The 23,968-nt window shown below is 39.3% G+C and overlaps 1 protein-coding gene and 5 long non-coding RNA genes across 9 annotated transcripts in view; 5 read left to right on the top strand and 1 right to left on the bottom strand.

Moving 5' to 3' along the window:
- stk24b (serine/threonine kinase 24b (STE20 homolog, yeast)) overlaps positions 1-23,968 on the bottom strand; it is an 835,587-nt gene that overhangs the window by 246,386 nt on the left and 565,233 nt on the right. The window lies entirely within an intron of this gene.
- On the top strand, positions 592-16,846 carry LOC147843396 (uncharacterized). 2 transcript variants are annotated; one of them, XR_015493329.1, is made up of 5 exons: positions 592-680; positions 773-842; positions 920-983; positions 16,133-16,228; positions 16,727-16,846. It is a non-coding gene; the product is annotated as an uncharacterized LOC147843396 (long non-coding RNA). The 2 variants fall into 2 exon arrangements; XR_015493330.1 differs by lacking the exons at positions 592-680; positions 773-842; positions 920-983; positions 16,727-16,846 and adding exons at positions 15,838-15,915; positions 15,993-16,056 and having other exon boundaries at positions 16,133-16,230.
- Positions 1,557-5,571, top strand: LOC147843398 (uncharacterized). Its single transcript, XR_015493316.1, has 12 exons — positions 1,557-1,856; positions 1,935-2,569; positions 2,667-2,736; positions 3,750-3,870; positions 3,960-4,023; positions 4,102-4,165; positions 4,255-4,366; positions 4,584-4,661; positions 4,754-4,790; positions 4,971-5,028; positions 5,116-5,411; positions 5,485-5,571. It is a non-coding gene; the product is annotated as an uncharacterized LOC147843398 (long non-coding RNA).
- Positions 6,574-7,364, top strand: LOC141386199 (uncharacterized). Its single transcript, XR_015493341.1, has 3 exons — positions 6,574-6,711; positions 6,800-6,869; positions 7,038-7,364. It is a non-coding gene; the product is annotated as an uncharacterized LOC141386199 (long non-coding RNA).
- LOC147843397 (uncharacterized) lies at positions 7,527-8,028 on the top strand. The gene is made up of 3 exons (XR_015493347.1): positions 7,527-7,725; positions 7,823-7,886; positions 7,965-8,028. It is a non-coding gene; the product is annotated as an uncharacterized LOC147843397 (long non-coding RNA).
- LOC141386197 (uncharacterized) lies at positions 10,910-14,719 on the top strand. Of its 3 annotated transcripts, XR_015493324.1 has the most exons (6): positions 10,910-11,410; positions 11,636-11,691; positions 11,789-11,852; positions 11,931-11,994; positions 12,071-12,167; positions 12,394-13,285. It is a non-coding gene; the product is annotated as an uncharacterized LOC141386197 (long non-coding RNA). The 3 variants fall into 3 exon arrangements; XR_015493325.1 differs by lacking the exons at positions 12,071-12,167; positions 12,394-13,285 and adding an exon at positions 13,836-14,719; XR_015493323.1 differs by lacking the exon at positions 10,910-11,410 and having other exon boundaries at positions 11,565-11,691.

Raw genomic sequence — 23,968 nt, 5'->3', positions numbered from 1 at the left:
AATGGAAAGCTACACTGCTAGGCTATTTACAAAACAAATGAGTTTAGGCTATATATCAAAAACACTCATTTTATACAACTTCGAACACGTTAACACGTTTGTTATAATTATTTTACCAATAATGCAGCATGGGGAAATTCCTGAGATTGCAGTAACCTGAAATGCCAACAGGACTGGTCTGCAAAAGCACTTCTCTAGCGTGTATCTGCTCAAGAGCTTCACCATTTTGATTTTTAGCATCTGATGAACTGATGCAATAAACAATTTTAATCACAACGGTGCGATCATACAGTAGAGAGAAAAACCAATCGGTGTTATCATACACGTCAAAGCGTAAAAGAGTGTTCATATATTTTTAATTATTATTCAGTGATTCCTCCGCATACCACTAGAAGGAAGCCTGTGTGCCACACTTTGAGAACCACTGGTATAGATAGATAATTAGGGCTTGTCTGTGTCAGGTTTTTTCTTTTTCAGCTATTGGAGAGCAGGCAGAAGAGGGAGACTACCAAGAGAATCGGTGGAAATTTATGTAAAAATGCTGGAGAACAGCTGGGAGGGTTTTGTTGGGGCTGTCTTTTTTTTTTTTTTTTTTTTTGCAGATTGGAGTGGAGCAGAAGAAGGAGACTCACAAGGGAAACGGTGGAGATATACTTGAAGACCTGGAGCTCAGAAAGCAGGTAGGATGGCATGAACAGGCTAAACAATGGAGTTAGTTTCCAAAGAAATGTATTGAGATTAATTTAAGACTTGATATCTTTCTCTTTGGCAGATTGGCATGAAGCATGTGGAGAAACAGGGAATCACACCTCAGTTATGACAAGTACATTGTAATAAATTAGGTACTGCCTTAACGTGTTTAAGTTGAATCAAATGAACTTTCTAAAACATTTAAGATTATATATTTAAATGTTTACAGAGTGGCACAGAAGAGATGGGATTTAGGTAAATAATATAAACAATGTTTATGTACAGGATGGCAGGTGAGTATGAGCAAGTGAGTATAATGATGCAGATGATAATGGTCCATGAATATAAACTGGATGTTTGACTGTGCAGGCTTGGAGACGGATACCACAGACAGCAAACAGGATGAAGACCAGACGAGGAACCAGGAGACACAACACCAGGAGAGACATAGAAGACACAGCAAACATAAGTAAACTGATATCTAAGAATCAACACTGATGGTATATAGGGGCTTCAGTACTTTCTTTACTAGCAAAGAGGCCGGACACAGAGTGAATGTAAGTGGAGTCTATATAGTGCTGTAATGACAAGTCAACTGCATTATTTTTTTAAGTTGAATCAAATCAACTTCATAAAACATTTAAAATGATATACTTTAATTTTTACAGACTAAGTGATGGTCAGGTATCTCATTCAGATAAATAAATATTACTAATCAAGCAGGTAGAGCACTATTGATGTTGTCTTTGTCTTTTACAGAGTAGAGTGAAGAAACTAGAGGATCACACCTCAGCAATGATAAGAAACTGATGGTCAGGTATCACTATTGATGACAGATGTCCTTCCAAAAGGAAGGGGGTGGAGGTGGGCTTATATAGTTTGATGTCTTTTCTGCGGCAGGTGTTTCTTTTTCAGGTAATGGACACACAACATGCAGAAAAAGGAAACTCACAAGAGCATCAGTGAAGATTTATCTGAAGAACGCTGGAGAACATCTTGTGCATTTCTGGAGCTCAGCAAGCATGTAGAGCTCTGTTAGTCGTGTCTTTGTCTTTTACAGACTGGAGTGCAGCATGTGGAGTAAAATAGGAATCACACACCTCAGCAATGACTGGACACTGATGGTCAGGAATATCCTTCAGAAACAGATGAATGGGTGCATGGATGTATGTCCTTCCAAGAGGAAGGGGGTGGTGGTCAGCCAGTAAGTAGAGCTTTGACAGTCTTGTTTTTGTCTTCTGCAGATTAGACTGGGGCATGTGGAGAAATGGGAATCACACCTCAACATGACTGCAAACTGATGGTCTGGTTAGGTATTTTATGGATGGATGGATGGGTGACTGGTCGGATGATAAATAGATCTCCTTCTAAGAGGAAGGGGGTGGGGGTGGGCATGGATTGTTAGATAAATGTCTTTTTTGTGGCAGTTATTTGAATTGTAGATAATGAACACACAACAGGCAGAAAAGGAGACTCACAAGAGGTGCAGGAGACTCACCAGGGGTGTAACTAGACCCCATTCACAGGAGCACGTGCCCTAGTAAATGGGGCAATGTAGTATAATTGAAAACAAACAGACGCATGTGTGCAGAAAACCATTTTTGTGTGCCTTACACTCCAATGCTTCTGCTTCCGGTGTGAATCCCGGTTGTTTAAAACGCACGCTGAAAAAAATACACGGCACTCATACATTGTAAACCCGGCTTAAAAAAGCCTTTAATGCAGTGGTGTCGGCACTCAGTAGTTTTGCAAGTTGGCAGTAGCTGGGCGTGGTTGAGGGGGGACCGTGCCCCACTAGAGCTTTATGTCTAACAACACCCCTGAGACTCACAAGGAGAACGATGGAGATATACTGGAAGACCTGGAGCTCAGCATAAAGGTAAAACTACTTGTACCGACTGAACAATGGAGTTACAGTAGTTTCCAAAGAAATGTATTGAGATTAATTAAAGACCTGATATCTTTCTCTTTGGCAGATTGGCATGGAGCATGTGGAAGAACAGGGAAACACACCTCAGTAATGACAAGTGCATCATAATATATTAGGTACTGCCTTATTTTTTAAGTTATATCAAATTAACTTGAGAAAACATTTAAATTTATATTAGATATTACTAAACAAGCAGCTGGTGTAATATTGGTGTTGTCTTTGTCTTTTACAGAGTAGAGTGGAGAAACTAGAGGATCACACCTCAGCAATGATAAGAAACTGATGGTCAGGTATCACTATTGATGACAGATGTCCTTCCAAGAGGAAGGGGGTGGAGGTGGGCTTAGATAGTTAGATAGATGTCTTGTCTGCGGCAGGTGTTTCTTTTTCAGGTAATGAAAACACAACAGGCAGAAAAAGGAGACTCACAAGAGGTATAGGAGATCCACCAGGGGTGTCACTAGACCCCATTTTCGGGGGCACGTGCTCTTGTAAATGGGGCAATGTAGTTTAATCAAAAACATTCTGATGCTTGTGTGCAGATAACCGTTCTTGTGCGCCTCACGTGCTGCTGCTTATGCTATTGGTGTGAATCCTGGTTGTTTAACACGCACGCTGAGAATATACCCGCCACTCATACATTGTGAAACCGACGTAACAACTTTAATGCAGTGATGTCGGCATTCAGTAAGTTCTGCAAGGCGGCAAAACTAATGTTTAAGTAATATGATGATGACGATTATCATATTTTGACTAATTATGGCTCCTGTAAGATGAATTTTTATAAGAAGCACAAAGGAGAGACGATGAGTCAGGGAAGCTAGACTTAATAACATTATTTCTCAGCCATCAGAGTCAGGTCTCAGACAAAAGATAATTCTAGACATTTTTGTTTTGTGTTCACTAGAATTCTCATATGAAATTAAAATTCATGCAAAATATTTTTTTAGAAGATCTTATATCACTCCAGTCTTTACATTGGACTGATTTCTGTTAATTTAGAATAATATTTGTATAATAATAATACTTTTATAATAATAATAATTATAATACATTAATTTATTTATTATTAATATTAATATTCAGTATAGCTATTTTAATATGGGTAAATAATTTCCTTTTGGGGAAGAGGTGAGGGGTGCGGATGAGGGGGGCCCATGCCCCAGTAGAGCTTTATGTCTAGCATCACCCCTGAAACACACAAGATGAACAGTGGAGATATACTGGAAGACCTGGAGCTCAGCAAACAGGTAAAACAGCATGAACTGACGGAACAATGGAGTTTCCAAAGAAAATGTATTGAGATTAATTTAAGACTTGATATCTTTCTCTTTGGCAGATTGGCATGGAGCATGTGGAGGAACAGGGAAACACACCTCAGTAATGAAAACACCATAAATTAGGTACTGCCTTAACAATTTTAAGTTGAATCAAATGAACTTTATAAAACATTTTAAAATTCTATATTTTCCCTTTTACAGAGTGTCACAGAAGAGACAGGATTCAAGTGAAAAATAGAAACGATGTTTGATTACAGGATGGCAGGTGAGTATAAGCAGTTGAGTATAATGATGCAGATGATTATGGTCCAGAAACATAAACTGGATATTTGATTGTGCAGGCTTGGAGACTAGAGACGGATGACATAGACGGAAAACAGGATGAAGACCAGACCAGGAACCAGGAGACACCACACTAGGAGAGACTGCTTCCTGATGGTGAATGCGGTTATACTCATGTCGTCAGGTATTATTTGATAGTTTGGTCATTTGTTTCACTAATTTGGCAAGCGTCGAACATCATCAGGGAAACAGTTTGAAGTTGCGTTTAGTAAATAACCATTGATGTTTTATTTGGGACAACACTACATTCATATACTATAGTGTTGAGTGTGTAAGTGCATGAGTACATCGTGTAGAGGTTCATAGTGTGCCATTTGGGATGCAGCTTTTGTCTTTCGCAGGTTGGAGTGGAGCAGAAGAAGGAAACTCACAAGGGGAACAGTGGAGATATACTTCAACACCTGGAGCTCAGGAAGCAGGTAGAATGGTTTAAGCAGACTAAACAATGGAGTTAGTTTCCAAAGAAATGTATTGAGATTAATTAAAGAGCTGATGTCTTTCTCTTTGGCAGATTGGCATGAAGCATGTGGAGGAACAGGGAAACACACGTCAGTAATGACAAGTACATTGTCTTAATTAAAGTTGAATCAAATCAACTTCATAAAACATTTAAAATTATATACTTTAATTTTTACAGACTAAGTAATGGTCAGGTATCTCCTTTAGATAGATAAATATTACTAAACAAGCAGCTGGTGTAATATTGATGTTGTCTTTGTCTTTTACAGAGTAGAGTGGAGAAACTAGAGGATCACACCTCAGCAAGGATAAGAAACTGATGGTCAGGTATCACTATTGATGACAGATGTCCTTCCAAGAGGAAGGGGGTGGAGGTGGGCTTAGATAGTTAGATAGATGTCTTGTCTGCGGCAGGTATTTCTTTTTCAGGTAATGGACACACAACATGCCAAAGGAGGAAACTCACAAGAGCATCTGTGGAACATTTTCTGAAGAACGCTGGAGAACATCTTGTGCATTTCTGGAGCTCAGCAAGCATGTAGAGCTCTGTTAGTCGAGTCTTTGTCTTTTACAGACTGGAGTGCAGCATGTGGAGTAAAATAGGAATCACACACCTCAGCAATGACTGGACACTGATGGTCAGGAATATCCTTCAGAAACAGATGGATGGGGGCATGGATGGATGTCTTTCCAAGAGGAAGGGGGTGGTGGTGAGCATAGACTGTCAGATAGATGTCTTGTCTGTGGCTGTTATTTACATTGTAGATAATGGAACCACAACAGGCAGAAGATGGAGACTCACAAGCAGAATGGTGAATATTTATCTGAAGAACACTGGAGAACATCTGGTTTATTGCTGGAGATCAGCCAGTAAGTAGAGCTTTGACAGTCTTGTTTTTGTCTTTTGCAGGTTAGACTGGAGCATGTGGAGAAATAGGAATCACACCTGAACATGACTGGAAGCTGCTGGTCTGGTTAGGTAATTTATTGATTGATGGATGGATGGATGACTGGTCGGATGGTAAATAGATGTCCTTCTAAGAGGAAGGGGGTGGAGGTGGGCACAGATTGTTAGATTGATGTCTTCTTTGTGGCAGTTATTTAAATTGTAGTTAATGAACACACAACAGGCAGAAAAAGGAGCCTCACAAGAGGTGCAGGAAACTCACCAGGGGTGTCGCTAGACCTCATTTACGGGGACACATGCTTCAGTAAATGAGGCAATGTTGTAAATAAAGCAACATAGTTTAATTGAAAACAAACTGACGCAAGTGTGCAGAAACCCATTATTGTGCGCCTCACGTGTCGCTGTTTATGCTACAGGTGTGAATCCCGGTTGTTTAACACGCACGCTGAGAAAATACACGCCACTCATACATTGTGAAACCGACGTTAATGCAGTGGTGTCGGCACTCAGTAAGATCTGCAAGTCGGAAAAACTAATATGTTATGTTATATGCTAAAGTAATGTGATTATGATGATGATAATGATGATGACGAACATATTTTGACTAAACATGGCTCTTGTAAGATGATTTTTTATAAGCACAAAGGAGAGACGATGAGTCAGGGAAGTTGACCTTAATAACATTATTTCTCAGCCATCAGAGTCAGGTCTCAGACAAAAGATAATTCTAGACATTTTTGTTTTGTGTTCTCTAGAATTCTCATATGAAAATTTAATTCAAGCAAAAGATTTGTTTAGAAGATCTTATATCACTCCAGTCTTTACATTGGATTTATTTCTGTTATTTAATTAGAATAATATTTGTATAATAATAATATTTTTATAATAATAATAATACTTTTATTTATTTATGATATCATTATAATTTAAAATATTCAGTATAGCTATTTAAATATGGGTAAATAATTTCCTTTTGAGGAAGAGGGGAGGGGTGCAGTTGAAGGGGGCTCGTCCCTCAATAGAGCTTAATATCTAGCAACACCCCTGAGACACACAAGGAGAACGATGGAGATATACTGGAAGACATGGAGCTCAGCAAAGAGGTAAAACAGCTTGAACTGACTGAACAATGGAGTTTCTAAGAAAATGTATTAGGAATAATTAAAGAGCTGATGTCTTTCTCTTTGGCAGATTGGCATGGAGCATGTGGAGGAACAGGGAAACACACCTCAGTAATGACAAGTGCATCGTAATATATCAGGTACTTCCTTAACATTTGTAAATTGAATCAAATTAACTTTATAAAACATTGGAAATTATATATAAAAATTTTTACAGACTAAAAGATGGTCAAGTATCTCCTTCAGATAGATAGATAATACTAATCAAGCAGGTAGAGCACTATTGATGTTGTCTTTGTCTTTTACAGAGTAGAGTGGAGAAACTAGAGGATCACACCTCAGCAATGATAAGAAACTGATGGTCAGGTATCACTATTGATGACAGATGTCCTTCCAAGAGGAAGGGGGTGGAGGTGGGCTTAGATAGTTAGATAGATGTCTTTTCTGCGGCAAGTGTTTCTTTTTCAGGTAATGAAAACACAACATGCCAAAGGAGGAAACTCACAAGAGCATCAGTGGAACGTTATCTGAAGAACGCTGGAGAACATCTTGTGCATTTCTGGAGCTCAGCAAGCATGTAGAGCTCGGTTAGTCGTGTCTTTGTCTTTTACAGACTGGAGTGCAGCATGTGGAGTAAAATAGGAATCACACACTTCAGCAATGACTGGACACTGATGGTCAGGAATATCCTTCAGAAACAGATGAATGGGTGCATGGATGTATGTCCTTCCAAGAGGAAGGGGGTGGTGGTCAGCCAGTAAGTAGAGCTTTGACAGTCTTGTTTTTGTCTTTTGCAGATTAGACTGGGGCATGTGGAGAAATAGGAATCACACCTGAACATGACTGGAAGCTGATGGTCTGGTTAGGTATTTTATGGATGGATGGATGGGTGACTGGTCGGATGGTAAATAGATGTCCTTCTAAGAGGAAGGGGGTGGAGGTGGGCACAAGGAGAACGATGGAGATATACTGGAAGACCTGGAGCTCAGCATACAGGTAAAACTGCTTGAACCGACTGAACAATGGAGTTACAGTAGTTTCCAAAGAAATGTATTGAGATTAATTAAAGAGCTGATGTCTTTCTCTTTGGCAGATTGGCATGGAGCATGTGGAGGAACAGGGAAACACACCTCAGTAATGAAAACGCCATAAATTAGGTACTGCCTTAAAAATTTTAAGTTGAATCAAATGAACTTTATATAACATTTTAAAATTCTATATTTTCACTTTTACAGAGTGTCACAGAAGAGACAGGATTCAAGTGAAAAATAGAAACGATGTTTGATTACAGGATGGCAGGTGAGTATAAGCAGTTGAGTATAATGATGCAGATGATTATGGTCCATAAACATAAACTGGATATTTGACTGTGCAGGCTTGGAGACTAGAGACGGATGACACTTACTGAAAACAGGATGAAGACCAGACGAGGAACCAGGAGACACCACACTAGGAGAGACTGCTTGCTGATGGTGAATGCGGTTATACTCATGTCAGGTATTATTTGATAGTTTGGTCATTTGTTTCAATAATTTGGCAAGCGTCGAACATCATCTGGGAAACAGTTTGAAGTTGCGTTTAGTAAATAACCATCAATGTTTTATTTGGGACGACACTACATTCATATACTATAGTGTTGAGTGTGTAAGTGCATGAGTACATCGTGTAGAGGTTCATAGTGTGCCATTTGGGATGCAGCTTTTGTCTTTCGCAGGTTGGAGTGGAGCAGAAGAAGGAGACTCACAAGGGGAACGATGGAGATATACTTCAACACCTGGAGCTCAGGAAGCATTTAGGATGGCTTGATGAGACTGAACAATGGAGTTAGTTTCCAAAGAAATGTATTGAGATTAATTTAAGACTTGATATCTTTTTCTTTGGCAGATTGGCATGGAGCATGTGGAGGAACAGGGAAACACACGTCAGTAATGACAAGTACATTGTCTTAATTAAATCAAATCAACTTCATAAAACATTTAAAATTATATACTTTAATTTTTACAGACTAAGTGATGGTCAGGTATCTCCTTTAGATAGATAGATAATACTAATCAAGCAGGTAGAGCACTATTGATGTTTTCTTTGTCTTTTACAGAGTAGAGTTGAGAAACTAGAGGATCACACCTCAGCAATGATAAGAAACTGATGGTCAGGTATCACTATTGATGACAGATGTCCTTCCAAGAGGAAGGGGGTGGAGGTGGGCTTAGATAGTTAGATCAGGGGTTCCCAAACTTTTCAGCCCGCGACCCCCAAAATGACAATGCCAGTGACTCGTGACCCCCAATATTCTCTGAGGTGGTGGTTATAAATACGGAAACCTTGTATGCAATGATGCACACACACACACACCTATAGACCTAAGTCTATTCTTTGGTTTTTTTTATGTATGTCAGTGGTGTAAATGGGCTAGAAAGTTTAACCTGATGTTACAAAATCAACCTGCTGCATCTGACAGTATTGCTGTGCCTTTAGTATAATGTAATTACCAGATAAGTCGCAATCCAATAGAACTATTAACTATAAGCTACTATAGTAACTATATAGTTTATAGTAACTATAAACGACTACTTTTTTCTCTTCAGTAGGTTACTGATAAAATACAGTAAGTCTTAAGGTTTAATAAAAATTAATTGATTTTTGAAAATCACCAGGCGACCCCCCTTCATTGTCCCGCGACCCCCCGGGGGGTCCCGACCCCCACTTTGAGAACCTCTGAGTTAGATGTTTTGTTTTCGGCAGGTGTTTCTTTTTCAGGTAATGGACACACAACATGCCAAAGGAGTAAACTCACAAGAGCATCTGTGGAACATTTTCTGAAGAACGCTGGAGAACATCTTGTGCATTTCTGGAGCTCAGCAAGCATGAAGAGCTCTGTTAGTCGAGTCTTTGTCTTTTACAGACTGGAGTGCAGCATGTGGAGTAAAATAGGAATCACACACTTCAGCAATGACTGGACACTGATGGTCAGGAATATCCTTCAGAAACAGATGGATGGGGGCATGGATGGATGTCCTTCCAAGAGGAAGGGGGTGGTGGTGAGCATAGACTGTCAGATAGATGTCTTGTCTGTGGCTGTTATTTACATTGTAGATAATGGAACCACAACAGACAGAAAAAGGAGACTCACGAGCAGAATGGTGAATATTTATCTGAAGAACACTGGAGAACATCTGGTTTATTGCTGGAGGTCAGCCAGTAAGTAGAGCTTTGACAGTCTTGTTTTTGTCTTTTGCAGGTTAGACTGGAGCATGTGGAGAAATGGGAATCACACCTGAACATGACTGGAAGCTGCTGGTCTGGTTAGGTAATTTATTGATTGATGGATGGATGGATGACTGGTCGGATGGTAAATAGATGTCCTTCTAAGAGGAAGGGGGTGGGGGTGGGCACAGATTGTTAGATTGATATCTTCTTTGTGGCAGTTATTTAAATTGTAGTTAATGAACACACAACAGGCAGAAAAAGGAGCCTCACAAGAGGTGCAGGAAACTCACCAGGGGTGTCACTAGACCTCATTTACGGGGACACATGCTTCAGTAAATAAAAGATAATAATAAAGATAATTCTAGACATTTTTGTTTTGTGTTCTCTAGAATTCTCATATGAAAATTTAATTCAAGCAAAAGATTTGTTTAGAAGATCTTCTATCACTCCAGTCTTTACATTGGATTTATTTCTGTTATTTAATTAGAATAATATTTGTATAATAATAATATTTTTATAATAATAATAATACTTTTATTTATTTATGATATCATTATAATTTAAAATATTCAGTATAGCTATTTAAATATGGGTAAATAATTTCCTTTTGAGGAAGAGGGGAGGGGTGCAGTTGAAGGGGGCTCGTCCCTCAATAGAGCTTAATATCTAGCAACACCCCTGAGACACACAAGGAGAACGATGGAGATATACTGGAAGACATGGAGCTCAGCAAAGAGGTAAAACAGCTTGAACTGACTGAACAATGGAGTTTCTAAGAAAATGTATTAGGAATAATTAAAGAGCTGATGTCTTTCTCTTTGGCAGATTGGCATGGAGCATGTGGAGGAACAGGGAAACACACCTCAGTAATGACAAGTGCATCGTAATATATCAGGTACTTCCTTAACATTTGTAAATTGAATCAAATTAACTTTATAAAACATTGGAAATTATATATAAAAATTTTTACAGACTAAAAGATGGTCAAGTATCTCCTTCAGATAGATAGATAATACTAATCAAGCAGGTAGAGCACTATTGATGTTGTCTTTGTCTTTTACAGAGTAGAGTGGAGAAACTAGAGGATCACACCTCAGCAATGATAAGAAACTGATGGTCAGGTATCACTATTGATGACAGATGTCCTTCCAAGAGGAAGGGGGTGGAGGTGGGCTTAGATAGTTAGATAGATGTCTTTTCTGCGGCAAGTGTTTCTTTTTCAGGTAATGAAAACACAACATGCCAAAGGAGGAAACTCACAAGAGCATCAGTGGAACGTTATCTGAAGAACGCTGGAGAACATCTTGTGCATTTCTGGAGCTCAGCAAGCATGTAGAGCTCTGTTAGTCGAGTCTTTGTCTTTTACAGACTGGAGTGCAGCATGTGGAGTAAAATAGGAATCACACACTTCAGCAATGACTGGACACTGATGGTCAGGAATATCCTTCAGAAACAGATGAATGGATGCATGGATGTATGTCCTTCCAAGAGGAAGGGGGTGGTGGTCAGCCAGTAAGTAGAGCTTTGACAGTCTTGTTTTTGTTTTTTGCAGATTAGACTGGGGCATGTGGAGAAATAGGAATCACACCTGAACATGACTGGAAGCTGATGGTCTGGTTAGGTATTTTATGGATGGATGGATGGATGGGTGACTGGTCGGATGGTAAATAGATGTCCTTCTAAGAGGAAGGGGGTGGAGGTGGGCACAAGGAGAACGATGGAGATATACTGGAAGACCTGGAGCTCAGCATACAGGTAAAACTGCTTGAACCGACTGAACAATGGAGTTACAGTAGTTTCCAAAGAAATGTATTCAGATTAATTAAAGAGCTGATGTCTTTCTCTTTGGCAGATTGGCATGGAGCATGTGGAGGAACAGGGAAACACACCTCAGTAATGAAAACGCCATAAATAAGGTACTGCCTTAAAAATTTTAAGTTGAATCAAATGAACTTTATAAAACATTTTAAAATTCTATATTTTCACTTTTACAGAGTGTCACAGAAGAGACAGGATTCAAGTGAAAAATAGAAACGATGTTTGATTACAGGATGGCAGGTGAGTATAAGCAGTTGAGTATAATGATGCAGATGATTATGGTCCATAAACATAAACTGGATATTTGACTGTGCAGGCTTGGAGACTAGAGACGGATGACACTTACTGAAAACAGGATGAAGACCAGACGAGGAACCAGGAGACACCACACTAGGAGAGACTGCTTGCTGATGGTGAATGCGGTTATACTCATGTCAGGTATTATTTGATAGTTTGGTCATTTGTTTCAATAATTTGGCAAGCGTCGAACATCATCTGGGAAACAGTTTGAAGTTGCGTTTAGTAAATAACCATCAATGTTTTATTTGGGACGACACTACATTCATATACTATAGTGTTGAGTGTGTAAGTGCATGAGTACATCGTGTAGAGGTTCATAGTGTGCCATTTGGGATGCAGCTTTTGTCTTTCGCAGGTTGGAGTGGAGCAGAAGAAGGAGACTCACAAGGGGAACGATGGAGATATACTTCAACACCTGGAGCTCAGGAAGCATTTAGGATGGCTTGATCAGACTGAACAATGGAGTTAGTTTCCAAAGAAATGTATTGAGATTAATTTAAGACTTGATATCTTTTTCTTTGGCAGATTGGCATGGAGCATGTGGAGGAACAGGGAAACACACATCAGTAATGACAAGTACATTGTCTTAATTAAATCAAATCAACTTCATAAAACATTTAAAATTATATACTTTAATTTTTACAGACTAAGTGATGGTCAGGTATCTACTTCAGATAGATAAATATTACTAAACAAGCAGGTAGAGCACTATTGATGTTTTCTTTGTCTTTTACAGAGTGGAGTGGAGAAACTAGAGGATCACACCTCAGCAATGATAAGAAACTGATGGTCTGGTATCACTATTGATGACAGATGTCCTTCCAAGAGGAAGGGGGTGGAGGTGGGCTTAGATAGTTAGATCAGGGGTTCCCAAACTTTTCAGCCCGCGACCCCCAAAATGACAATGCCAGTGACTCGTGACCCCCAATATTCTCTGAGGTGGTGGTTATAAATACGGAAACCTTGTATGCAATGATGCACACACACACACACCTATAGACCTAAGTCTATTCTTTGGTTTTTTTTATGTATGTCAGTGGTGTAAATGGGCTAGAAAGTTTAACCTGATGTTACAAAATCAACCTGCTGCATCTGACAGTATTGCTGTGCCTTTAGTATAATGTAATTACCAGATAAGTCGCAATCCAATAGAACTATTAACTATAAGCTACTATAGTAACTATATAGTTTATAGTAACTATAAACGACTACTTTTTTCTCTTCAGTAGGTTACTGATAAAATACAGTAAGTCTTAAGGTTTAATAAAAATTTATTGATTTTTGAAAATCACCAGGCGACCCCCCTTCATTGTCCCGCGACCCCTCGGGGGGTCCCGACCCCCACTTTGAGAACCTCTGAGTTTTGTTTTCGGCAGGTGTTTCTTTTTCAGGTAATGGACACACAACATGCCAAAGGAGGAAACTCACAAGAGCATCTGTGGAACATTTTCTGAAGAACGCTGGAGAACATCTTGTGCATTTCTGGAGCTCATGGAGCATGGAGCATGGAGCATGTGGAGGAACAGGAAAACACACCTCAGTAATGAAAACAGCATAAATTAGGTACTGCCTTAAAATGTTTAAGTTGAATCAAATTAACTTTATAAAACATTTTAAAATTCTATATTTTCACTTTTACAGAGTGCCACAGAAGAGACAGGATTCAAGTGAAAAATAGAAATGATGTTTGATTACAGGATGGCAGGTGAGTATAAGCAGTTGAGTATAATGATGCAGATGATTATGGTCCATAAACATAAACTGGATATTGGACTGTGCAGGCTTGGAGACTAGAGACGGATGCCACAGACGGAAAACAGGATGAAGACCAGACGAGGAACCAGGAGACACAACACTAGGAGAGACCATTATTTAGACCATTGTGTGTAGACCATTTTGAGGGATGTAAACCAAAACAACGGTCCCAACGTATTTTCTGTTTTACATTTTTCATTTTGATAGTTTCCGAGAATCCAAAAAGAGCCACATATTGATAAATAATGTTATGATGCTGTTTTAACCAGGACATTATGATTGAATTGTCTCTTATTACAGTTATGAAATAGTTTGATAACAAGCAGGAAATGTCAATGGGCCAATAACATCACCACATTGAAATGGTCTATAGGGAGTTCAGTCCTTTCATTACTAGCGAAGAGTCTGAACACAGAGTGGATGTGAGTGGAGTATATATAGTGCAGTGATGATGATGGTGATGATTGTCAGGTGTGTGTTTAATTTGAGTGAGGGTGCTCGCTGCTCGTTGTGCTTCAGTGGGTGGATAACCTGGTGTTACTGTGACAGTAAGTGATGGTCGGGTATTTGCTTCAGATAGACAGAAATAGATACAGTATTTTTGTTTGTTTGTTTGCTTCATTTGTATAATGCTGTCTAATTTAACATCTGCAGCTTGTTATTTGTTATATTGTCAGATAAATTGACCTGGTATAATGTATTTGTATGCTGTCAGCTTTTACACATTTTCGATATCACTGCATGTCTGTTGTCAGATAGATTGTCTTGCTGTTGTATTATTCATTTGTAGTTTGTGCTGTCGGCTTGTTCACAATTTGCAGATTTTCATTGTTATTTTTTTATTGACAGTTTTACTAATTATTGTAACACATTTATCTATTGTAAATTTATAGATTATCATCTTGTAGAGTATTTATTTATAGCTGTGAAATACAATTCGTTAGTGTTACGACAGAACCAGACTAAAGACAATGGTAGATGAAACTTCCAAAGAATGGTATTAAGATTAATTAATAGCTTAACATCTTTCTATTGTGTTTTGCAGATCAGAATTGACCACATGGAGAACAAAAGGAATTACACACCTCAGCAATGACTGGATGCTCAGGAATTTATTTTTAAAAAATCTGATGGACGGGTGAATAGATGGACGTGCTTCCAAGATGAAGGAGTGCTGGTTGATATAGATAGTATTTAGGCCTTGTCTGTGTCAGGTTTTTTGTCTTTCAGGTAATGGAGAGAGAGCAGGCAGAAGAGAGGAAGGCTCACAAGACCGCAGGGGTGTCCAAACTCGGTCCTGGAGGGCCGGTGTCCTGCTGAGTTTACCAACTTGCATCAACACACCTGCCAGGAAATTTCTAGTATCTCTAGTAGGAGCTTGAATAACTGGTTCAGGTGTGTTTGATTAGGGTTGGAGCTAAACTCTACAGGACACCGGCCTTCAAGGTCCGGGTTTGGGCATCCCTGCACAAGAGCATCGGTGGACAATTATCTAAAAAATGCTGGAGAACAGCAGGTAGAGCTCTGTCAGTGCTGTCTAAAGCTGTGTCCCAAGTCACATACTTACACACTATTCTACACCATTTTGTAGTATAAATATTGTAAGTAGTGCTTTCACTCTGAAATATTCTACTTACTATAAAAAGATTAAGTGCACTTTAAGTTCCTGGATGCTGCACTTATTTACCCGTTAAAAAGAAGTGTGGACTGTTGGACACTTCAAACACTCAACAGCCGCAGTTTTGATCATGTAGCAGAAGGGGTGAAGCTATCAGGAGCTTAAGTTTGATTACTTTATTTTGGATTATGAAAGCAAAATTCTTCTACGAGAGTGATTATGCTGCTTGCTGATGGTGAATGCGGTTATACTCATGTCAGGTATTATTTAATAGTTTGGTCATTTATTTCACTATATACTTGAGGACCTGGAGCTCAGAAAGCAGGTAGGATGACTTGAACAGACTGAACAATGGAGTTAGTTTCCAAAGAAATGTATTGAGATTAATTTAAGACTTGATGTCTTTCTTTTTTCGCAGATTGGCATGGAGCATGTGGAGAAACAGGGAAACACACCTCAGTAATGACAAGTGCATTGTAATAAATTAGGTACTGCCTTAACATTTTTAGGTTGTATCAAATGAACTTTAAAAAACATTTAAGATTATATATTTAAATTTTTACAGAGTGTCACAGAAGGGTCTGGATTTAGGTAAATAATATAAACAATGTTTGATTACAGGATGGCATGTGAGTATGAGCAAGTGAGTATATTGATGCAGATGATAATGGTCCATGAACATAAACGGGAAATTTGACTGTGCAGGCTTGGAGACGGATACCACAGACAGCAAACAGGATGAAGACCAGACGAGGAACCAGGAGACACCACACTAGGAGAGACATGGAAGACACAGCAAATGTAAGTAAACTGATATCTAAGAATCAACACTGATGGTGTATAGGGATTCAGTCCTTTCTTTACTAGCAAAATGTCTGAACAATAGTATACATTCATATACTATGGTGTTGAGTGTGTAAATACATAAGTACATCATGTAGAAGTTCATAGTGTGCCATTTGGGATGCAGCTTTTGTCTTTTGCAGGTTGGAGTGGAGCAGAAGAAGGAGACTCAGCTCAGGATGCAGGTAGAATGGTTTAAATAGACTGAACAATGGAGTTAGTTTCCAAAGTAATGTACTGAGAATTATTTAAGACTTGATATCTTTCTCAGTGGCAGATTGGCATAAAGCATGTGGAGGAACAGGGAAACACACGTCAGTAATGACAAGTCCATTGCCCTATTTTTTTTTAGTTGAATCAAAACAACTTCATAAAACATTTAAAATTATATACTTTAATTTTACAGACTAAGTGGTAGTCAGGTATCTCCTTTAGATAGATAGATGTGGAGAAAAGATGTAGAGTGGAGAAACTAGAGGATCACACCTCAGCAATGATAAGAAACTGATGGTCAGGTATCACTATTGATGACAGATGTCCTTCCAAGAGGAAGGGGGTGGAGGTGGGCTTAGATAGTTAGATGTTTTGTTTTCGGCAGGTGTTTCCTTTTCAGGTAATGGACACACAACATGCCAAAGGAGGAAACTCACAAGAGCATCTGTGAAACATTATCTGAAGAACGCTGGAGAACATCTTGTGCATTTCTGGAGCTCAGCAAGCATGTAGAGCTCTGTTAGTCGAGTCTTTGTCTTTTACAGACTGGAGTGCAGCATGTGGAGTAAAATAGGAATCACACACCTCAGCAATGACTGGACACTGATGGTCAGGAATTTCCTTTAAAAGGCTTAGGTTGTTATATAGATGTCTTTTTGTGGCAATTATTTAAATTGTAGTTAAAGAACACACAACAGGCAGGAGACTCACCAGGGGTGTCGCTAGACCTCATTTACGAGGACACGTGTCTCAGTAAATGGGGCAATGTAGTAAATAAAGCAACGTAGTTTTATCGGAAACAAACTGATGCAAGTGTGCAGAAAACCATTATTGTGCGCCTCACGTGCCGCTGCTTCTGCTACCAGTGTGGATCCCGGTTATATGTAAGTAAGTAATATGATGATGATCATATTTTGACTAAACATGGCTCCTGTAAGATGATTTTTTATAAGAAGCACAAAGGAGAGACGATGAGTCAGGGAAGTTAGACTTGATAACATTATTTCTCAGCCATCAGAGTCAGGTCTCAGACAAAAGATAATTCCAGACTATTTTGTTTTGTGTTCTCTAGAATTCTCATATGAAAATTTAATTTGATTAATAAGATTTGTTTAGAAGCTCTTATATCACTCCAGTCTTTACATTGGATTAATTTCTGTTGATTAATTAGAATCATATTTGTATAATAATAATACTTTTATAATATAATAATAATAGTTTTATTTATAATATAATTATAATTATATTGAAAATAAATTTATAATATTCAATATTGCTATTTAAATATACTTAAATACTTTCCTTTTGGGAAAGAGGGAAGGGGTGCGGTTGAGGGGGGCCCATGCCCCTGTACAGCTTTATGTCTAGCAGCACCCCTGAGACTCACAAGGAGAACGATGGGGATATACTGGAAGACCTGGAGCTCAGCATACAGGTAAAACTGCTGGAATCGACTAAACAATGGAGTTACAGTAGTTTCCATAGAAATGTATTGAGATTAATTAAAGACCTGATGTCTTTCTCTTTGGCAGATTGGCATGGAGCATGTGGAGGAACAGGGAATCACACCTCAGTAATGACAAGTGCATCATAATATATTAGGTACTGCCTTAGTTTTTTTAAAGTTATATCAAATTAACTTCATAAAACATTTAAAATATATATTTTCTTAGATAGATAGATAGATAGATAGATAGATAGATAGATAGATAGATAGATAGATAGATAGATAGATAGATAGATAGATAGATAGATAGATAGATAGATAGATAGATAGATACTAAATAAGCAGGTAGAGCACTATTGATGTTGTCATTGTCTTTTACAGAGTAGAGTGGAGAAACTAGAGGATCACACCTCAGCAATGATAAGAAACTGATGGTCAGGTATCACTATTGATGACAGATGTCCTTCCAAAAGGAAGGGGGTGGAGGTGGGCTTGAGCCGAGGTTAGGTATTTCATGGATTAATGGATGGATGGATGAACGATTGAATGAAAAATAGATGTCCTTCCAAAAGGAAGGGGGTGGAGGTGGGCTTAGATTGTTAAATGTCTTTTCTGTGGCAGTTACTTAAAGTGTACACCGTTAACCCTTGTAGATTATGCTGTAAATAAACCTAAAATAGCCTGTGTTTTGCTGTAATAAATTAGTAGGATTTGTATGAAATTGTGTAATGCAAATAATAAATAACAGTAATTTACTTTATGTACCCATTACAGGTAGTAACTGTAATAATAAATGGTAAATTACTGTTCAACAGTTACTGTCCCATCTACTCTGATGCTTTATGTTGCTTTTTATAGAGAGTTTCACTTATCTTAAGGCAGAAAACAATGCTTTAGGCCAGGGGTCACCAGTCTCTGTCCTGGAGGGCCGGTGTCCCTGCAGGGTTTAGGTCCAATTTGCTTTAACACACCTGCCTGGATGTTTCAAATATACTTAGTAAGACCTTAATTTGCTTGCTTAGGTGTGTTTGATTAAGGTTGGAGCTAAAATCTGTAGGACACCAGCCCTCCATGTTTGGTGACCCCTGGGTTAGGCATTAACACACACATACACAGGCTGTATGTCTTATTCTAAACACAAATGTGTTGCCCCTTTAAGGGAGGCAGGTGTTTGAGTTGTTTACTTCTGACTGTCCTCCATTCTCTGTTTATGAGTTCAGATGCTGAGTCTGACAAGTTTTAGGCATTAAATAAGAATCTAAATTGAGTGTGTAAATGAGTAAATGTGTTAAAATATTTTTAAGGTTTCTAAAATAATGTCGGCGTATTCAATCAAATGGTTGTTATCTTGAACTGTGTACTTGAAAGCTACATTGTTAGCTAGTCAGCGTCTCCTCACAACGTCTTACATTACTTTTAAGTATGTATTAATTGGACAACTCAACTGTATTGGTTTTGCCATAATGTACAGATGCAGACAGTGTAATGTGCCTTTCTGAAAACTAAGCAGTTTTTATACACATTAACATATTTTATACACATCTTTTGCACCAAAACTGCAAAAATCAGTGCTCAATTTGCTGCACCTTCAACAAACATGCAAGATACACCACCAACACCACACACACTCACCTCTTTTTCTCAGCTCTTTGAGTCTGAGGTGTCCAAACTCGTGCTATCTAGCCATGCAACCACCACTTGTCCACTTAATCCCATTCCCTCTCATCTCTTGCAAGCCATCTCTCCTGCAGTCATACCAACACTGACTCACATAATTAACATATCTCTTGACTCTGGTTTATTCCCCACTTCATTTAAGCAGGCTAGGGTAACCCCACTGCTAAAGAAACCCAACCTGGACAAAATGCTACTTGAAAACTACAGACCGGTATCCCTGCTTCCATTCATGGCCAAGATTCTGGAGAAAGTAGAGTTCAATCAAGTCCTGGACTTTCTTACTCAAAACAACCTCATGAACAACAAGCAATCCGGCTTTAAGAAAGGCCACTCAACTGAGACTGCCCTGCTCTCGGTCGTGGACAGGGCCGGCGCGTCCATAGAGGCGACCTAGGCGGCCACCTAGGGCGGCAGTATATAGAGGGCGGCATCCGCGACACCTCCCTTACCACCCGCGTCCTCAGTTATGTCCGCGACACCTCCCTCACCACCCGCGTCCTCAAATATATTTGCGCATAGACGACAGAATTGAGGTCCGCGACACCCGCGCGTCCTTATTTATATCCGCGCATAGGGCGGCAGAATAGAGAGCGCAGTGTCCGCGACACCTCCCTCCCTCCGTCAGCACCCGCGCGTCCTCAGTTATATCCGCGAATAGTGCGCTGGAAAAGAGGTCCGCAACACCTCACTTCATTTTCATAATCACTTTCGTTTTCACATTGGGGTTGAGGGCAGCATGATCGTCCTCTGCCTAGAGCGGCAGTTCAGCTTGCTCCGGCCCTGATTTCAGACTGGCTAAAGCAGACTCTAAATTATCAGTCCTCATCTTGCTGGATTTGTCAGCTGCTTTTGACACTGTAAACCACCAGATCCTGCTATCTGTCACTGGGCGTTGCGGGCACTGTTATACAATGGTTCAGATCTTACCTCTCTGACAGGTCATTCAGGGTGTCTTGGAGGGGAGAGGTGTCCAACCTACAGCATCTAAACACTGGGGTACCACAGGGCTCTGTTCTTGGGCCACTTCTCTTCTCCATCTACACGACATCTCTAGGACCAGTCATCCAGAAACATGGATTTTCCTACCACTGCTATGCTGATGATACTCAGCTATACCTCTCTTTTCATCCTGATGATCCCTCGGTTCCAGCTCGCATCTCAGCCTTCCTGTCGGACATTTCACACTGGATGAAAGATCATCATCTTCAGCTTAACCTCGCGAAAACGGAAATGCTTGTAGTTTCTGCCAACCCGACTCTACACCATAACTTTTCAATCCAGATGGGCGGGGCAACCATTACTGCATCCAAAATGGTGAAAAGCCTTGGAGTAACGATTGATGACCAACTAAACTTCTCTGACCACATTGCTAGAACTGCTCGATCTTGCAGATTCGCACTCTATAACATCAGAAAGATCCGACCCTTCTAATCTGAACATGTAGCTCAACTCCTTGTTCAAGCTCTTGTTCTCTCCAGACTGGATTACTGCAACTCTCTACTAGCGGGGCTTCCAGCTAACTCTATCAAGCCTCTTCAGCTGCTCCAGAACGCAGCAGCACGAGTCGTCTTCAATGAACCTAAACGAGCACATGTCACTCCGCTGCTAGTCCGTTTGCACTGGCTGCCAGTTGCTGCTCGCATCAAATTCAAAGCTCTGATGTTTGCCTACAAAGCAACTTCTGGCTTTGCTCCTTCTTATCTGCTCTTACTTCTGCAGGTTTATGTGCCCTCCAGAAACTTGCGTTCAGTGAATTCCATCCCAAAGAAATCACTTTCCTGAACTCTCGCGTTCAATCTGCCCAGTTGGTGGAAAAAACTCCCTAACTGCATCAGAACGGCAGAGTCACGTGCTGTTTTCATGAAACGACAAAAAACTCAACTATTTAGTCTCCACTTCACTTCCTAATCTGCAATTGCCTCTCTGGATATCACACTAACTGTACTCAAAAAAATTAATAAATAAAAGTTACTAATGCTTTCCTTCTTTGGGCCCTATCATACACCCGGCGCAATGTGGCGCAAGACGCAACGCAATTGCTATTTGCTACTTTCACCTTGGCGCAAGGGTCATTTTGAGGTGTTGCACCACACTGTTTAATAGCAAATGCATTTGCGCTCGTATGTGCGCCTATAGGCGTTCTGGTCTAAAAAAGCAGGCGTGTTTGGCGCGTTGCTATTTTGAGAAACTGTAAATAGTCTGTTCTTTAGACCAGAACAAAGTCGGGCTATTGTCTGGCGCAAAGTGCGCCTGGCTTACACACTACAAACAAGATGCAGAGCAATACGCAAATATCTTTACATATGAAAAATATATAATATATTAAGGATATAGATAGAATATAAATATAAATGATTAAAATATTACAAAACATATTAATTTCTAGCCTACATGAATTTAAAAACCACTGCCTTACTTTCTTCATCTCGGGAGGCTTTTTCAGTTCGTTCAATTTGCTTTTGTATAATGTTATTATTATTAGCAGTATTATTTATTATATCCATATTTATATTTGTTTTATTAAAAACAAGCTTAGACTTGTCCACCTGTCAGGTTTTAGACCATATGGGACACAGCAGGTGTATTTGGAAATAACTCAGTATTTTGAACACACTTCGTTATCAATGTTAATTTATTTGTTTGCTGGAAATTAGAACTGAATTTAGAAATAGTTTTGAAACAAATCTTTGCACTTTACAAACGAAATCAATTATTTATAGGCTAATTGATGTTTTTGCTAAAGTCTTCCCTATCCACGAGAGCAAAAGTTAAAGTGAACTTACTTTACGTCCTGTAAATAGCAAATGCGCTCATGACGCGACGCAACTGGCTCTTAAAGGTAATGGGAGATGAGACTCTGATTGGTTTATTCTCAAAACACATATATAACTCATTAAGAAAATAAAACTCAACCCTTTAAGACGATGCGCCATGGCGCAAAACGGATTAGCAAGTATGGATTCTGACACGCCCTGAAAGCATTTGCGGTCTGCGTATGGACCGTCAAAATAGAGCCCTTAGACTTTACAGACCTGAAACTTGCGTATAGCACTTATTCATTGTTGCTCTTATAGTTGTGTAAGTTGCTTCCTTGTCCTCATTTGTAAGTCGCTTTGAATAAAAGCGTCTGCTAAATGACTAAATGTAAATGTAAAATCATTCAATTCCAATCTCTTCAGTTTACAACTCCTCAGTAACTTTGTGCATAAATTCTCACAGGGAATCATAAAAGATGCTACATACTGTACAGCCATCTACATGCAAACATCCACTGTTAGGTCCCAAGTGGTGAATTTGTTGCTAAGAGTTTTTCAGAGCTGTTTCCACCTGTCAATTCATATTACGGACCATAGAAAAGCCTTTTTAAGTAAATACATTTTTAAAAAGATCCTTGGTGTCTTATTTTTGTTTGATTGATGTGTCCGCTTTTGTGTGTGTGTGTGTGTGGGTATATATATATATATATATATATATATATATATATATATATATATACACACACACACACACATATAATATATGTTTAACAGTTTTGTCTAGCTCTTGAATCTGAAAGCCGTGAGATATTCTGCAGATAACAGCACTCGTCCAGCCTCTTCACCCTTTACCTTTGTGTATTACTCCACCCTCATACAGCGACAAGCAGAGGACACTCTACAGTTTGACAAATATTGCAGCTTTTGGACAACATAATGTACTTTTGAGGCTTTTTAGTCGAAAATGTAGTTGTTTAGATTGCAACTATGCAGTTTATTTAAAAGGATAGTGCCTATTTAAAAACAATTATAATTTCTTTCATGGAATTTTTATTCTTGCAATAGCATTTTAAATTTTACAACAACCCACTAAACAATCAACATCTGAAAGAAAAAATAAAATCCACATCTAAGGTTTTTAAGTGAAAAAGGCCATTAGCCTGTCAGCAAAGCAAAGACGTTTGACGATGTTCATTCACAAGATGGCGACAGAGACCGCATAATAAGGATAAGTTAATCTCTCTCTTTTATATGTTGAAGTGCTGTATTTATTACGCTAGAGCAGAGGTGTCCAAACTTGGTCCTGGAGGGCCGATGTCCTGCAGATTTTAGCTCCAACTTGCTTCAACACACCTGCACGGATGTTTCTAGAATGCCTAGTAAGAGCTTATTTGTGTAGCCCAGGTGTGTCTGATTGGGGTTGGAACTAAACTTTGCAGGACACTGGCCCTCCAGGACCGAGTCTTGACACCCCTGCGCTAGAGGATGATTTAAACGCTAGTTCTAAAGTGACGTTGGTTAAGTAGCAACGGCTTCTGCTGTTCTGATGTCAGCTGCAGATGTGGATGGATGGCGGAAGAAAGTATTCATACAAAAGGGTTTATA

Source organism: Danio rerio, chromosome 6 (assembly GCF_052040795.2).
Source record: "Danio rerio strain M-AB ecotype USA chromosome 6, GRCz13ab, whole genome shotgun sequence".
NCBI lineage: Eukaryota > Metazoa > Chordata > Actinopteri > Cypriniformes > Danionidae > Danio > Danio rerio.
This window is presented reverse-complemented; position numbering and strand designations above follow the sequence as displayed.